The 8,705-nt window shown below is 39.6% G+C and overlaps 1 protein-coding gene across 1 annotated transcript in view; it reads right to left on the bottom strand.

Annotated features, from left to right (window-relative positions):
• Positions 1–4,069: 4,069 nt before the first annotated feature.
• DDX6 (DEAD-box helicase 6) overlaps positions 4,070–8,705 on the bottom strand; it is a 34,027-nt gene continuing 29,391 nt past the window's right edge. Inside the window, exon 14 of the mRNA XM_041770893.1 lies at positions 4,070–8,469. The gene's annotated coding sequence lies outside the window, so the exon portion shown is untranslated. The remainder of the gene's footprint in view (positions 8,470–8,705) is intronic.

The following is an 8,705-nucleotide window of genomic DNA, read 5'->3' as shown; positions in this document are numbered from 1 at the left end:
AAAAGAAAAGAAAAACCCTAGAGGACTCTCAGCACATCTCTGAAGTTCTTTTTCTGTGCAGCTCTCTCCTCTCTGGTACCGTGTCCTGTAAACTCCATCTGCTTCGCCTTCTCAGAATTCACTCTTTCTTCAACTCAGTTTGTTGGCTCCCTTTCCTGCATCATGGCAGAAACTCTTTCAGGACAGTAAGTTTGGTGATCATAACTATAGGGCTTATCTCACTTTCTCCTCTTTAGGTTTCACTGCCTTTCACTGGCTGATGTCCAGTGTCTTAAAAACTATTGCTTCATATCCATGGTTGGTTGTTTCAGGAAAGGGAGTAGATCTGGTCACTGTTACTTTTTCTTTGGCAGGAAGTGGAAGGCAGTAGCCCTTTTCCCCAACCTCCACTGGCATGTTCCTAATTGCACATTTATAGTTTTACATTTCTTTTCTTCTCCTATGTCCTCTAGGGCTCTGTATTGGCCAGAATTAAATCAAGGAAGGAGAACTACAGTGGATATTACAAAGAATTCTTTGTATTACAGGAATTTTATTCCAGTGGTTATCAAAGTGTGGTCCCTAACCAACAACAATTGTCAGCATTACTTGAGAGTTTGTTAGGAATGTAAATATCTAGGCCCCATCACAGGCCTACTGAATCAGAAGCTCTGAAGGTGAGACTCAGGAAACGTGTTAAAAAGCCTTCCAGGTGATTCAGATACATGTTGATGTGTGAGAGTCACTGCTTTACATAACTAGAGGAGACACTGGAAATAATGGTCCAAAAGAGGGTGTTGGAAAACCAGGGGAAAAATCACCAGTCAGCTCTCTTAAACACTAGGGAGATTCAGTACAAGTTAGTGAACAAGTTAGTGCTTTCAGGGAAATCTGGGAGGCATATCAGCTGCTGGAATGGGATCACAGAAGGGACTGGAATAGACGATTGAAAGCTGTTGTCTCTTCATAGCTACACTGTGAATTCACAGCCAAGTGGTCTGGGGTTGCTGTCATTCAGCAGAACTAGTCGTAAGGAAAAGCTGGGCATGGAGCAAGAACAAGGATGCAAAACGAGGGAAAAAAGCAAGAGGAAATGGAACTTTCTGGCACCTTTCTAGCATCTCTGACCACAATGACCTTCAGATTGTTAATGTTAGCTGCCTTAGTCCCACCTCCCAAATCTTGTGCAAATTTTCATTGGGACAACTTTGATCTCTTACCCAAAGAAGGAAGGGGATTCTGGGAAATGTAAATCTAGATTAGCTCTGTAGACAAATTATAAAACCACAAAGTTCCATCCTATATTAAGCTGACATTTGGTCACACCTCTTTTAACCATATTAAACTTCCAAATAAACAGCAAATCATACTTCTGATTAACATACTTCATGCATAGTTCATCAAAAAAAACAAAAAAAACAGGGATATCTGCTTGGCTAAGTTGGTAGAGCATGCATCCAATATTGAAGTCATGAGTTCAAGCTCCACGTTGGGCACAAAGCCTACTTAAATCAAGAACATGCTAACCATCTCCCCAAAAGAGAATACAAATTCTTATGTCACATTATTTCCAGGTGATGTTCAAGCCTTTTCTAAAGTCAAAATCCCCTCTCATCTCTATTAATACTTTTTGGATGGTAGAATGAGAGAAGAGAAAAAGAATTAGTTGATACATACCTGATAAGTTTATAATAAGAAATACTCATGTTATACTCATTTCTACAACTGGTCATAAATGGTATCTGTAACTTCCTTCTTCCACTACCCATTCCGTATTTCCTTTGTCCTGCACAAGTACCTTGGATAGTCCTAATTCCTTGCGTGGTAGAATGACCCAAACCTTCATTCCTGTAGAATCTGAGCTCTTATTAGTCCAGCCTGCACTAAGTTGTAGTTTTCCACTAGCTTTTTTTTTTTTTTTTAAGATTTTATTTATTCACGAGACACACACACACACACACAGGCAGAAACACAGGCAGAGGGAAAAGCAGGCTCCATGCTTCTCAGGGAGCCCGACCTGGGACTCTATCCCCGGACTCCAGGATCATGCCCTGGGCTGAAGGCAGTGCTAAACTGCTGAGCCTGCGGGGCTGCCCTCCACTAGCTTTTATCACATTATATGGTAAAATTAAGAGTAGCCCCGTATCTGCTGCAATCCAGACATTTCTTCCTTTCTTTGTGTGATCACAACCCAATTTCCCCTTTCAAACTTGGATCAATCACCACAAAGCTGCTTGCTGGTTCATTAGCAAGAGAAGCACAAAGCAGGCACAAGTCCTAAGTGGCAATCTCAGTTTTCAGTTTAATGGAACCTCTGCTGAGTTCTCTGGAGGAAGCATTTCTTTCTTGGGAATTAAGCAAAACCCAAAGTTGTCTTATGACGATGAGTCAGGCAACATCCAATTATGATGGGCAATTCAGATAATTTGGGAATGCTTGGTGGTCAATCAGTCCTTCCTAAGGCTCAATAGCAAGCTAGAAACTGTTTCTTAAAAGGAGTACTTTTTCTTCAGAGGATAGCTTTTCTTGAAAATCCTAAAGGACTGTGCTGTCATTCACAGAAAGGAGACTGCCAAAGTCTCTATTCGAGCATCCCTATTTGCCATACGTACTTCAAGATCATTGGGTCTGCTAGATCATAAGGCCCTAGTGGCAAAGCAACCTGTATTGCAGCTTGCACCTTTTGCAGAGCCTTCTCTTGTTCTGGACCACTCTTAAAAATGGCAACAATTCTGATTTCTCAGCAAATGACTAAAGAGTGACACACTCACTATATATTGCCTTCAAAATCCAAAGGGGCGCCTGGGTTACTCAGTGGTTGAGCATCTACCTTTGGCTGAGGGTGTGATCCTGGGATTCTGCAAGTGGCTCCCCTTAGGGAGCCTGCTTCTCCCTCTGCCTGTCCCTCGTGAATAAATAAAATCTTAAAAAAATTTCCAAAAAAGCCCACTAGGCATTATACTTCTTAGTCGTAGGAGAGGCCAGAGGTAGCAATTTGTCCTACCCCTAGAAAGAGATGTTGCAACATGTCCTGGTCCATTGGATCCCTAGAATTTCATTGATGCAAGTCCATGATTTTCTGTGAAATCTAGTTCCTATCCTCTAGCATGCTTGAGTTTTACCAAAGTATCCAGGTAGATGCTATATTCTGCTCACCATGTCCATATTGTAGTGGGCCGCATATCCTGTAGAATTCAGAGATGATCAGTCTCTGTAGATTAGAGGAGTAAAAGAGGCCTGACATACATGTTGTACTGTTGGTCCAGAGAGCTGATTGCAAATAGGTTTGCCTTTACAATGTTTAGAGGGGGAAAAACATTCATCAGTAGCTACATTCCAGGTGGCAGAGAATTTGATTTTCTTCAGCAAAAACACACATCTGGAACAGCAGTTGCAATGGAAATAATCACCTGGCTAATAATGTTTATGATAATCACTATACCTCCTCTATAATCCATTTGTTGTCTGCACAGACCAAACGTGTGTTGAAGATAGAGTAAGAATGACTAGTGTTTCAAGTCTCTGTCAGTGGCACTAATTTTTGCAATCTCTTCTCTGCTCTTTAGACTGAAAGGTTGAAGTCCCCCTACATTTCTTCATAGACAATGTAGTGAAAGAACTGCATTTACAACTTTGGTGTAGTTGTCTTGAAAACAGGTTAAAAAAAAAAAAACAGGTCAGTAAGCCCTTCAATTTTTTTCAAAATTGTTATTGCATTATAATCCACGAACATGGCATCTCTCAATTTCTTTCATCAGCAGATTTTGCGGCTTTCAGTGTATTAAGTGTTGTTCACATTTTGTTAGTTATACCTAAGTATTTCTTTTGGGGTTAGAACAAGGGGCTGTGTTGAACTTGAAGTTGTCTGAATTTCTTGCTTAGGTCTTTTGATTTCTTTCATCAGTTATCTTGCACTTCTTTGCACACATTCCATTCATAGGTAGGTTCAGTCTTAAATAATCTTTACTCAACTGGTTTACAGGAGCAGTGCTGACAATGTCCTACTGCCTTACCGGGTCCATTACTTTAGTAAAATGTTCTCAAACAAGGATTCCTAAACACAGCCTAAAGACACACTGCACACACACAGTTGGAGTTCCAGTGGGCTTTTATTGAGATAAATTAACAAAAACCAAGATTTTATCAACCATTTTTTTCCTGAACCTTATAAACTCAGCAGACTCTGGTCCATATATATGTGTACATACAACATAACACATCCCAACAAAAACAGAGTCCCACTGGAACATTTGCCAATTAACAGAAAGCCAATTTTCCCTTTCCCCAAATGTTTTCAAATTTTTGAGTCCCCACTGTTCATTTCTCAGTGGAACTGGTCCCTTGTGGCTAGGGACATTGGAATTCTACCCCATTTTTACTAAACAAAAATAATTTTTTTCAAGTTTTAGTTTTGTTTCAAAAAAGGGAAGTGACTTTGTTTTCTCCAGGCACCCCTCCCCCACAACCATTGGTTAAAATACAGAAGCCTGTATCTTAATAACCCAGCCCTACCCCCTCCCTTGCCCTGCCCAGTACTGTCTACTGGAGAATTTAAACACACTTCTGCTGGAATCTGTCAGCTGTGGAGGGGCAGAGTCCAGGTGCCAGGCTAGCTCCCTCTAACCTCATGAACTGTTGTAACCTTTGGACACTTAACTCTTTACCCCAAAGATGAGTTTTTAGACCAGAGATTTTTTTGTGGAGTTTTAAAAAACATATCTTTAAGGATATAAAGTAGAACTATAAGCTCACCAAAGTCCACTTAATTTCACCAAAACATTGACGGACTTCAGCTCCCATGAAGCCAAAAATTTTGCTTGACAAAAGTATTTTGTCAGAAAATGATTCCACAGTAACAATTTTTAAGATACACAGAACACTGAAAAAAGTAGCAAATTAAAATAAATGGCTTAATTCCCAAAAATCATTTCATCTTTTTGTACTCATCTAGGTCAGGAGTGTGGCTAAAGGCCATTTCTGATGAGGTTATGAGTTTTCAAAGTGTTTCTAAATCCTTAGTGCAGACACCCTCCCTTTTGGGGCATAGTAACCTCCCTCCCACCCCTATTAAAAAAAAAAACAAAACAAAACAAAAAAAAAACACAAAAAAAAAACAACAAAAAAAACCCAAATGAAACCAAGTGATCAGAATGAGATGTTTTGATTCCAACAAATTCACACTCAAGGCTTTGTGTTGAGTTGTCTGGTTCTAACTCAACCATGATGGTATCAAACACAAAGCACACAGCAAAGGAAAGATGCTCCCATCTCATTCTGAAAACAAATACTGATAACCAATTCCTCCCCCCCCCCCCCCCGCCCCTTAGCCATTGGGGCCCACCCATATTATGATGCTGGGGCCAACGTGAAAATAATTGAGAAATATATTTAGATTTGCTTCTCCCTTAGATTATTCTGTTCCCAAGGGAAAGACAAGAAAGTTTCTCCGTTGGAATGTATGGGAAGAGAAAAACAAAACACAGGCCCAGAGGCAGCAAGGTGTGTAACAGTCCATAACCTATTACACAACTACAACCACAGGCAAAACCGTGAGTTGGACATAATTTAAATATTAAAAATAGGGAAAAGTTTCATCCAAATGAATCACTGGAAAAAATATTACCATTACTGAAAACAGACACCCAATAGTGGAAAGAACACAAAAACAATTTCTAATAACAATGCTTCTTATAGTGAGGGGGGACTTAAAAAAAAGGAAAAAAAAAAAAGACTAGGCCTTGACCTAGTCCTTAGAGCATCTTTCCATTTAATAATTCCTATTCAAGAGTCCAGCACCAAAACTGGACAGCTGCCTCTACAGAACTGTGTCCAATAGTGGTGTCCCAGATAGTTTAAGTGCCACTCCTCATCAGAGGCTATATACTTCAGTAATACTTTCAATTAAGTCTGTGCTTTAAGAGGGACCCACAGGCATGTGGCACCGGGCACAGTCTGAGGATAGCAAACGAGACTGCGCTGTTTTTGTCACCTACTCTCTCTCTAGCGAGATATCAAATTGCATTTACAAGCCTTTCTTGCTTTTCTTCTATAATGAATGATCCCTCTTATCTCGCCAGAGGTGGGGAAGAAAGAGAGAGCTGCATCAGTACAAGGGCAAGATATTTTTGGTCAAAAGTTGATGCCTTCTAAATTCCCTCCCCCACCCACCCCTCCCTGGAAAAGAGTTATTTTCTTAATTAGGGCTTGTATTTAGTAACCAACATTGGCTGGATAGAACATAGCTTGGATACCAAATAAATGAGCTTATTCTTTTTGGGTTTGTACTGTGCAGCTCTTGCTACAGATTTTTTAAGGAGTTAGGGCTATGTCTTATCAGGAGGCATCTGTAGGATTTTAATCCTAAGGAGTTTTGGGTGAGTCACAAAATAGTTTTGCTTAGAACTACGCAAGAGTCAAAAAAAAAAAAAAGCAACTTTGAGTAATTGATTTCTTTATCCACGAGTTAAGCACGAAAGCATATGCAGGACTTCTCTTGTAATATTTTAGGGTTTCGAAAAAATGGAATATGGAAAACAAATTTTTTTCATTTTTTGCTTTTTTTTTTTTTAAACCCTAGATGCCTCCTGATTGACCTAGTACACTGGGTTAAAAGGGAATTAAAAACATTTAAAAAAAAAAGTTCACTGGTTTTGATTCATCTCACTCCTTTTGCCTGGAGATCAGGCCAAACATCAAGCATGTTGGGAGGGGCACAATTTAAAGCAACACTATTGACTGTAAAGCATTTGCCAGCAATTTACAATGCAAAATGACAGATAATTCTTGTCACAAAGCAAGAGGATGGCAAGCAGCTTTCTTTAGCATGAAAGTTAACAGCTCTCAGGAGTTGCCCATTCCTGCAAGTTTATGTATCAAGGTGGGCAGAGGGCAACACACTTACACAGTACAGGAAGTGATCCACAGAAAGTAAGCTCCAGAACTGCTAACATTACCAAAGCTGGTACTGGCTAATATTCTGAAATGCAAAATCCATGCTTTGTACATATACTGCTTAGACACTGCCACGCAACTGAATTTCCACACTGCAAGGGAGATTAATCTTTGTCCCCTTTTGCTGAGCTTGAAAAGTTCCTCAAACTTTCTTTAAAAGGGGAGGAAGAAGCAAAATCAGAGAGAGCTTCTCAAAAATAACATCTTGAGTTATAGGTTTCTGAAGTTTCTTTGCTCTCTCTGGCAGGTGTTCTCCAAAGGTATTAGATGATACAGTGTGGCAGCAAACAATAAATCCCAGACTTCCAGGTCCCTCTTCCAACACAGGGTCACCACAGAGGTCTGCTCTCTCTACTAGAGGCCAAAGTACTTTTTAGAATTTAGTGTTGCGGAAAACTGAGCCCCTCTCATCTTTAGCTGCTCCCATAATCATTCTAATCCCCTTAATCCCAGCAACCTTCATCCAAAAAAAAAATATATATATATGTATATATATATATGAACCCAGAAAAAAACTTATTTACAAAGTTTATACAAGTATACACACCCAATTTTCTATGGGACACGCTTTGCCACAGAGGAAAGAGGGTCAAGGCTCTGACATGTCTACACATCAAGTGCCATAACTGCTAATGGAAGCGTATGTAAACCAGTCTTTAGTGTTCTGCTATAGAGCACAAAGGCTTGTCATATGGCTCCTGCAATGATAGACTGCTCTTTCCTTTGGGAGCGATGATGTTGTAATCTACTCAGCCCAGAAGAAATTTTTACTTGGGATTGTTTTTTTTTTTTTTAAATACATGTATTTACAGTGCGGATGAACTGCAGTTGCATATCAACTCCTCCACATAAAGAAAAAGAGAATGGTGTTTAACATTACTAATACGTGTCATCTTCCAGCCCTGGGCTTGAGTATCGGGTAAAAAGGGAAGAGAGAGACTCCAACTTGAAATCAAAATGAAAAGACAAAAATTTTAAAAAGATAGGAAGGAAAAAAAAATAAAAAAAGGAAAGAACTACTATTGTTGATTTCTTGGGCTGTGTCTAAAAGATGATATTCTGAATGGTCTCATAGCATAAGGCACTTCGCACAAATAAGTAATAAGCTCTTCAGGCTTAAAAAACGGATGAGTAATTAGGGAGAAGTTGAAATGCACTCAAGAGTCAGCTGTTGGAGAATTTTGAAATTGTAGACAAGCTTGTGTGTTCATCAAGATTCTTCTCTTTTTAGGGTTTCTCCCCTTCTCTTCTTTCTCCTCCTTCCTTGTCCCCCTTCCCCAGAAAATATTTTTTAAAAACCAGCAGTTAGTGCAACTAATGTTCAGTCAGCACACAGTGCAAACAAGTGGAACAAAAAAGGTAAATTCCTTCTTTTCAGCTTTTTCTCTTCACCAGTTAAAAAAAAGAAAAAAATGTCTGAGCTCTTTTAAGTCTTCATAGTTCCAAAATAAAAGAAGATGAAAAACCCACAAAGAGAAGAGCATCCCCCCCAAACGATGTGTCACAGATCCAAACGAGCCTTCTGTAGTTTGTGAAAGCCTAAAGGAAGAAGGAAGAAATCTAAAATTAACTTTTGTGAAGACAATATGAACCAAGATACCTAGGTTTTCACAATCTCCATCTCAAATGCTCTGTGGAGTGGCTTCTACTGAGCCTTTGCCTGCTGTAGAATCCACTTAGGATTAAGGCATTTCTGCTAGGAATCCCAGAGATAGAGCAAGAGCCTCTAAATTCTGATATCCAAAACAGTTAAATCAAGAGAAACTGGGCAGCCC

The sequence above is a fragment of the Vulpes lagopus genome, chromosome 10, assembly GCF_018345385.1.
Source record: "Vulpes lagopus strain Blue_001 chromosome 10, ASM1834538v1, whole genome shotgun sequence".
Taxonomy (NCBI): Eukaryota; Metazoa; Chordata; class Mammalia; order Carnivora; family Canidae; genus Vulpes; species Vulpes lagopus.
Note: the sequence above shows the minus strand (reverse complement) of the source record. Positions and strands in the feature narration are given on the sequence as shown.